Source organism: Seriola dumerili, unplaced genomic scaffold (assembly GCF_002260705.1).
Source record: "Seriola dumerili isolate Sdu_G_001 unplaced genomic scaffold, Sdu_1.0 BDQW01000200.1, whole genome shotgun sequence".
Lineage (NCBI taxonomy): Eukaryota > Metazoa > Chordata > Actinopteri > Carangiformes > Carangidae > Seriola > Seriola dumerili.
The window spans coordinates 45419-53129 of NW_019174455.1; the positions used below are offsets into that span (position 1 = coordinate 45419).

At 37.2% G+C, this 7711-nt stretch overlaps 1 long non-coding RNA gene across 1 annotated transcript; it reads right to left on the bottom strand.

Annotated features, from left to right (window-relative positions):
* Positions 1-430: 430 nt before the first annotated feature.
* LOC111228127 lies at positions 431-6895 on the bottom strand. The gene is made up of 4 exons (XR_002665369.1): positions 6833-6895; positions 1551-1613; positions 1013-1100; positions 431-803 (listed from the first exon to the last, which is right to left on the bottom strand). It is a non-coding gene; the product is annotated as an uncharacterized LOC111228127 (long non-coding RNA).
* Between the last annotated feature and the right edge of the window lie 816 nt (positions 6896-7711).

The following is a 7711-nucleotide window of genomic DNA, read 5'->3' on the forward strand; positions in this document are numbered from 1 at the left end:
TCTAAGAAGAACACTGTAAAATGTACTGCGACTAGCTGGCAGCAATTAGCAAGTAGATGTAATAGATTCCACATTACTTTATATTTAACCACAGTACCTATAAAATACTGTAATTTTTATTACAGTAATAATTACAGCACTGCAATTATCTTCACAGTAATAGGGTGCTGTATTGTTTATCACAGTAAATATTAGACTACTGTAACAGGCGTTTTTGCATTCATTTTAATACTGTAAATTAATAACTAAATAATTACATACTTTAAAATGAAGACATTGTTTTCATCACAAAAACTTAATTTATTGTATCACTTCATTCAACTTTCAATGTTTTAAATTTCATAATACATAGGCACTAAACAGATCTTATTTTGCGTTATTCATTTTATAAACATTTTTTTGTAAACAACAATACTTTCTTGAACATAGTTATCCTTCTTCTTTGTTCAAGTTAAACTGCCAATGTAAACTGCATGACCTGGAATTATTTAGTCACTTTCAAGCATATTTAGAGTTTCAAAAATGATTGACATAATGTCTGGGTCTTAGTTATTTTGACTGTACTTCAAGAGACAAATATAAAACAGTCACATGTCTCCTAGTAACATTGATTGAGTGTGAAAAAACACACAAAAACATCACAGTGTAGAAAACTGTCCAAGATATTTTCAATTAATTTTTACAAACAAAACAGTAAGTTCAAAGCAGTGGAAGTGAGTGTTATGTTGTGTGTTCAGTTAAAAGTGATATGAAAGAAATATGAACTAAAAACTGAAAACTTTAAAGCAATAAAATCTTCTTCCCTGTAATGGACGAATAAGAAGGAATTAGTTACTGATGTAGAAATTTATTTAAATGCAACGGTATGTAATACACACACATAAACACAGTTGTGTCTCCATGGCTTCAGAGGACAGTACAGTGACTTACATTCATTTCCTGGAGACATACCCTAACCTTAACCATAACTACCACTTGCCTACCCTTAAAAATGAATTAAATTAAGTCTCACCTGGCTGGTCGGTTTTTCTTATTTCATTGGAACATCTTGCCAGTCCTTCTGCACACTGACCTTCAAAGCATTCTGCTCTGGATTTATCCTGACAAAACATTATGCAAAAGAACATCATACATTACCCCCAGCCAAGGATAAAAATTTGGTTAAAGTTGAAGGACAACTCCGCCATTTCTTTGATCCCAGAATGGACTCTCCTTAATATAATACTGACATAACATTAGATAACCCGTTAGGTCAGCCCTCAAATACTACTACTATAAACATAACTAATATTTCCAGCAGCTGTTGCAATGGATGGTTTAACACATACTGTATGTAAAACTTAAAAAAAAAAACTTAGCCTGAAAGAAATTAGCCAAATGATGGAATAAATAACCCGTCAGACTTTGCAATTGGGATTTATTATGGTTCCACGAGTCGAGATGAGACCTCAAGTCAGGCTAGCAAATATGTATCTAACTTTCTGTCCGACAATGAATCTCAGAAAAACACATGATGCTATCAAAAATGGTGTGCTGTTTAAAAGCCTTACCTGTTGTAGCATCCTGTTTCACCTTCACCCACTTCAGTACTTGGTACACAGGCCTCACAGTTACTAGCAAGAGAAAAACAAGTGACAAGCTTCGTGAAACGGAGCTAGCTAGCTAGCACCAACACACACATACACGTGATTTAACTTTCTTCCAGTTATGTTACTCCTACACCAGATTACGCTGTTATAGACTAAATGTCACCAGATAACAGAATCTATCCACGTTTCATGCAGAAATAGTTTATTTTAGTAATATTATGCACAGTAGTGTTACGGGTCCCAGGGATGGGAGACCTGTAATATGTAACCTGTAAAAGGAGGTAAAGCAGAGGAATGAGGACACAGTTCGTCTTGTTTCCTTTCCAGAATGCCTTTGAGTATGATTTATTTAACATCTAGTATCATAACAGTCACATAAGCACAATGCATATCTTTTTACCTCATCTCAGTTTTATGTAGTTCAATTTCACATTCTCCCAATTCAGCCTTTATCCTGCTTAAATCACTACTTCAGTCTCAATAACATATATTTTCTCTCATCTTCTCTTTCCAATTCAACACATATTTAAGTTTATACCAATAAACAGTTTCTGTAAATACATTACATTTTCTTTGTCCATTTCACAGTATAAACTGGTTCAAAACACCATTTTCATGTCTAGTTTTACAGTGTATAAAATACCTTTAAATACAATAGACTACATGTCTTGCTTCTGTAAAAGAGCACTGAAATGTATATCCAAACAAAGTGCTTGTGTTACCTTTTTAAACTTACATTTACCCGGAAACAGGCTTATAAACAAAGATAAATTAAATTTGTAACCTTAAGCAGAGCCTGGGAGGGAAAGGAGCGATGCCAACGCACCAAAGGACAGTAGGGAAATTTGAAACGGGTTTCAGTTGTGGAAGCCTGTCAAGTTCAAAGGGGTGGGGGGGTAAGTTGTTCAGGGTGTTCGAATTGTTGATGTTTTATGTTGGTGGTATAAGGGACACATGTTATGCTGGGATGTTGACAGAGAAAAAGCATGTTGATAAGAGTATGAATGGCACATAATATCAGCAGCAAGTTACACAATGGCACAGTTAAGATATTAAGCTGGAACGTAAAAGGCCTGGGTAACCCAGTGAAGAGGGCTAGGGTTCTTACTCATCTTAAATCATTAAATCCCGATGTTGTTTTATTACAGGAGACTCATGCCAAACGCTCGGTCCAGATGGTGCTACGTGCCAACTGGCTGGGCCAGATGTATCAGGCTAATTTTGGGGCTAAGGCGATTTTGTTTAGGAGGAACATACCTTTTATCCAGAATAAGACAATAGCAGACCCCACTGGTCGATTTCTGGTAGTGTCTGGCAGCCTGTGTTCCACCCCAGTGACTTTTGTGAATATATATGGTCCAAATTTTGACTGCCTAGAGTTCTTTAGAGAAGTATTCAACTCTATCCCAAATATAGACCAAACAAATTTTATTATTGGGGGCGATATGAATTGTGTTCTCGATGTAAGATTAGATAAAAAAATTTCAAAATCGTTGCAACAACCAAAATCAGGGCAGTGTTTAAATACAGTCCTCAAAAACTTAAATATTGTGGATATTTGGAGGTTGTTGTTTCCTACTAGTAGAGAGTTCTCTTACTTCTCTCCAGTCCATAAATCCTATTCTCGCATCGATTATTTTTTCCTTGATTCAAAACTTATTCCAGCAGTGATTGATGTCACGTATCACCCCATATTAGTTTCAGATCATAGCCCTGTTTCCTTAACTCTAAAAGTGAAAAACTTGAGCATAAGAGGCTGCAAAAATTGGCGCTTTGATGCTGTCCTTTTGAAAGATGAAGTCTTTCACAAATGTATGGAGGAGCACATCAGATTCTTTCTTGAAACAAATGATAAGGGTGATGTTGATGACTCGGTCTTATGGGATAGTTTAAAGGCAGTCATGAGAGGACATATTATTTCATATACATCGTGGAAGAGTAAAAAGCAGAATGCAGCTTTGAAAGACATGGAGTCTGAATTACGCCGGCTAGAACAGTCCTACCAGTCTACACCAACTACAGACACCTTGGGTGAGATCACCAAGTTGAAGTGTGAGTACAATACCATACTTTCTAAACGCGTGTGCTCTCAAATGGTTAGCTCAAGGCAGAGATTATTTGAGTTAGGCAATAAGCCACATAGGTTGCTGGCAAGGCAACTGAGACATTCTCAGGCATCACAGGCTATACTCCGAATAAAGAACAAAAGAGGACAGATGGTTACAGATCAGCAGGGAATAAATAAATGCTTCGAAGATTTTTATCGTAATCTGTATAGCTCAAACAATACTACTAGTCAGGATGAGGTTAATGAGTTCCTGGAGAAGTGTGATCTACCAAAACTTGATCAGGATGCTGCAGCAGAGTTAGATGCTGAGATCACGCTAGATGAAGTTAAAGCAGCAATAGCCCAGTTCCCAAATAATAAGGCTCCTGGGCCTGATGGGTTTGGGGCAGAATTTTATAAGGTTTACAGCTCTTTGCTGGCACCTTTAATCCTCCGTATATTTAATCGCTCTAGGGAAGTGGGCTCCTTAACCAACGCACTATATCAGGGCAATATTGCTCTACTGCTGAAAAAGGACCAGGACCCCACAAATGTCTCCTCATATAGACCTGTCTCTCTTCTCCCGTTGGAAACAAATTAAGCAAAATTTTAGCTAACCGTCTCAACAGTCATATTTCCAGAATCATTCACCCAGATCAGACAGGGTTTATCCCTAATTGACATATATACTTTAACATGAGAAGACTATTTAAAATACTATATAGTCCTCTTCGTGACATGGAAGATTCGGTTATAATATCCCTCGATGCCGAAAAAGCTTTTGACCAGGTAGAATGGCCATATATGCTGTCTGTGTTGGTAAGATTTGGATTGGGCAATTCGTTCATTAAATGGATCAAGATATTATACAAGGAACCCACAGCCTCTGTAATCACAAACCTAAATAAATCCGATCCTTTTCGGCTATATCGAGGTACACGCCAAGGGGATCCTCTGTCTCCATTTATCTTTGCTCTGTCTCTGGAACCATTAGCCTCCTATATACGCTCTAGCCCTGAAATACACCCTATAACACATCTAGGAACTCAACATAAGATCTCGGCCTATGCTGATGACGTTGTATTATTTATTTCAGATCCCAAAGCCTCTATACCTCCACTGCTGCAGTTAATAAATAAATTTGGCTCATTCTCAGGATACAAGATAAATTGGGGTAAAAGTGAACTAATGCCATTGTCAAATTCAGTAGATAGGACATTCCTCAAGACAACTCCATTTAGAATTGTATCAGAAAAGTTCACAAGTCTGGGTATTATAGTCACAAGGAAGTTGAGTCAGCTACTACGACATAACTGGGATGAGAAAATTGATCAGTTGGAGAGGAATATACAGCTCTGGAACACTTTACCTATATCAATGGTAGGGCGTATTAACGCCATCAAGATGGTGGTCTTGCCATGGTTTCTTTATATATTTCAATCTATCCCAGTATGCATCCCTCAAAATCATTTCAGGAAGCTGGATTCTATTATATCATCCTTTGTTTGGTCCGGCAAAATACCTAGGATTTCGAAGAAACATCTTATTAAAAGTCGGTCCGAGGGAGGTTTTGGCCTGCCTCAATTTAAATCCTATTATTTGGCTGCTCATTTAAAGATTTTTTCGTTTTTGTTTACCAGGCAATAACCTGGAGGAGATGCCTGCATGGTTACAAATTGAACACCTCTCCTGTCAGCGCACCTCTCTACCAGCACTTATTAACAGCCCAGTAAAGATTAAGAAGCACTTGTATAATGATAACCTGATAATTTGTAATTCTTTAAAGATATGGAAACAGGTAATAACAACTCTGAAAACACCCAAAGTTTATTTGGATTCTCCTATTTGCTGTAACCATGCTTTTAAACCTACACTGGATGATGTAGTTTTCTCAAACTGGAGAGAGAAGGGTATTATCATTTTGAGAAATGTTTATATTGGGGGTCATTTGGCCTCCTTTCAGCAGTTACAGTGGACATTTCAGCTACCAACTTCCCACTTTTTCCGATTCCTACAGTTGAGGCATTTTGTGAAAACTCATGTTCCACAATATGAACGTAAACCACAGCACGTAGCATTAGATAGTTTCTTTCAAATCAAACCATATACGAGAGGGGCAATATCTAAATTCTATGGTATCATACAGAATGTGAATAACACATCGTCAGACCCATTTAAAGAGGCTTGGGGGAGAGAATTGGATAGGGAAATCTCAGATGAGATGTGGGAGAATTGTATTAAGAACATCCATGATAGCTCAATCAATGCAAGACAAAATTTGATACAATTCAAGGTAGTACATAGACTACACTATTCTCCCTCCAGATTGCAAAAAATATTTCCGGATGTGTCATCCCAATGTATTAAGTGTCGAAGTGAAGAAGGAACACTATCCCACTTATTTTTGTCATGTCATAAGCTACAATCATTCTGGGGCTCCTTGTTTGACTTTTTCACTAAGGCCTTTAATCATCCATGTCACCCAGACCCATTCACCATGTTGTTTCGGGTGGCCAACCCAGATAGTGTGAAAAGTGGTTGTGAAGCTAAGGCTATCTCCCTCTCAACATTGTTAGCCAGAAAATTAATTTTGCAATCTTGGAAATGTGAGAGGTCTCCTACATTTGAAATGTGGCTGAGAGAGTTGGGAAATGTATTACACTTGGAGAAAATCAGGTACATTATGTCTGCTAAAGAGGAAGTCTTTTTTAAAATCTGGCAGCCTTTTCTCGATTTAATGTCTAAAAACTGAACTAGTGCTATTCTGTCACTGCGCCATTACCTATGTTCTATGTCCTGTTTGTCGCATGTCAAAAACCTGTCAAAAATCTGTACTGTTCTGTGTAGCACCACCAACTACTGTTAATATGTATTTTTTTTGTTTTTTTTGTTTTTTGTTTGTTTTCTTTCTTTGTTATGAAAACAATAAAAATAAATACACAAAAAAACACTCATAACTAGCTGGAAATACATCCTGTACAGGAGTTTTAATGTCACTTATTTCCACTTTAACTAGTGCAACTACAGTTGCGCTCGGCACAAAATGGCGTCCGCGCGGGAAAACTTTTCCATTTTTTAATGTCATTTAAACATAAATAACTCATTAAAACAGATTACAAACTTTACACAAACACTCACGCTAATAATATCTGTCTATATAACGTAACATTTCATGATGCATTAATCGTTTACTGACCTGTATAAAGCAGGTAAAGCAGAGGAATGAGGAAACAGCTCATCTTGTTTCCTTTCCAGATTGCCTCTGAGGAAACAGCAGCAGTTGCGCTCCCTAACCATTCCCCGGAGCAACTCATGAGAACACAAACGTTCCGCCCCCCATTTCCCATATAAACGGAGCACCCCAAGACAATATATGACTTCTGATTGAAAACATAAATATATACAATAACAAAATAATTGTGATACTCATTAAAGGAATCTTACCACCTAAATGTGGTCACCCTATTTTAGCTTACCAGCAAAAGAAGGTGTCTCTCTACTTGTCTCTCTCACTGCGCTCTTAAAGTTACACATACAGGTAACTTTACATGAGAAAAACTGTGCTAAATTAACGTACAGTTGCAAAATAATGAGTTGTTACCTTGCTGAAGTCAAAGGCTGAAAAAAGTGTGGAAATCCTATCCATAAGGTCTTGCAACAAAATTGTGTGGAGAAAGGCAGGTGTCCAGCATGTCCCATCATTTGTGTAATTGTTAGTAGAGGTGTTGGGTCCAAATTATGGTTTCTGCTGTTGAAAAAAAAAACCTGCGCAAAATTACTGTATTTTTATTCACAGGAAAAATGTATTTACTGTAGAATTCACCCGCTAATGAATTTTGACATGATGCTTTGCAGATCTACAACTACATGCTGTTTACAGGTTCTACAGTGAGCATTTGTTCATTATACAGTAATAATGCTGTGAAAACTACAGAAATTTGTTACATTGTTGTCTTCTTGTTTACATGAGGAGATTTTGCACATGTCCATTCCATAGACTGTATATGGTCCATTCTCATAGGGAATGCTGTTTTAATGCACTCACAGAGAATTGCGATGTGTCCTCTGTTGACTC